The sequence below is a fragment of the Glossina fuscipes genome, unplaced genomic scaffold (assembly GCF_014805625.2).
Source record: "Glossina fuscipes isolate IAEA_lab_2018 unplaced genomic scaffold, Yale_Gfus_2 117529, whole genome shotgun sequence".
In the NCBI taxonomy this organism is placed as follows: Eukaryota; Metazoa; Arthropoda; class Insecta; order Diptera; family Glossinidae; genus Glossina; species Glossina fuscipes.
Window position 1 is genome coordinate 11,710 of NW_024006167.1, and position 1,301 is coordinate 13,010.

Below are 1,301 nucleotides of genomic sequence, written 5' to 3' on the forward strand. Positions count from 1 at the left end.
TTAAAAGGTATATAATAAAATTTCGATTTTGATCCTTTGTAGGTATATTTGTCGGTGGATCAGTTCGAATTTCCAAGTTAATATGTCTTCCTTCACGAAAAGCATATAAGTTAAACTTCAATTTTTCAGCATAATTCTAGCGTCTATGAAAGTTTCAATAGCATAATGTAGAAGGACGAATGGATGGACAAAAGTGTTGAGATAAGGTGGGCTGTCCGAACGAGGCACCACATATATGTAACTTAGGCATGCACAGCTACAATTTATATAAATATTTCCCTTGTACTCATTTGCGATGACTTTGATCATTTGTATGCGTACTGCTGGGTGCATTAGCTTAATATTCCGAGCTGATATGTATTCCTTAACGAAAAACTTAAATTTCCGATACGATAGTTCTCCTTAAAAAACAGCTTATTTGCTTTTACATTGTCAACAATAGAATGTAAAAGGACGAACAGACGGACATCAGCATTAAGATAAGGTTACTTATATTACTGAAATGATGGCTTTTTAAGCCCTATGATACAAGTTTCTGGGCCTTGAAATTGGAATAAGCTATTTATTACGTGCCCCTGCATCACTGCATATACATAACCATAGATCATGTAAATGTTTCTCTTACATACATTTGCTATGACTTATAGGCCGTACCTGGTAGGTAGGCATAGTTTGCGATTGTGTTTGCACACGAAAGTCAACTCATTTGTTGGACGTTGGAAGTTTACGCTTTTGTCTTGAAAAACGGAAATCAATTGATATGTATTTTTAACTTTCCTGTGCTCATTATTTGATGTTGACTGCTGCACTACCGTTGCTGTTATATAGAGATTGGTATTGTTGTTATTGTTGTTGTTGTTATTGTTGTTGTTGTTATTGCTACTATTGCGATTTCTACTGTTTTGTTCCACTTTATTGAACTGCATGATTTCTCGTTTATTATTTCCTTTTATAAACGCTAGGCGACTGACTGTTTAAATTCTTTCTCTACATCCAGGGATAAATTGCACATACATACACGTACATTTATAACTGCTTGCTATTATTGCTGACTGTGTGTATTTAATTTGTATATAAATGGCTTAAAACAATGCATTGCACAAATACACACTCCACTGCTACTGCTACTACTACTACTACCACTACTACTATAACCGATGTTATTACTGCTTTCAATTTCTGTATGCATCTGGGTGTTTTCCTTTTAAAAGAGGGGAAAATAAAGTAAAAAAAAAAAAAGACGCAGCAAATTGCGAAAAGCAAAAAGAGTCTCTATAGCCCAGATATCGTTTATGCAGTCA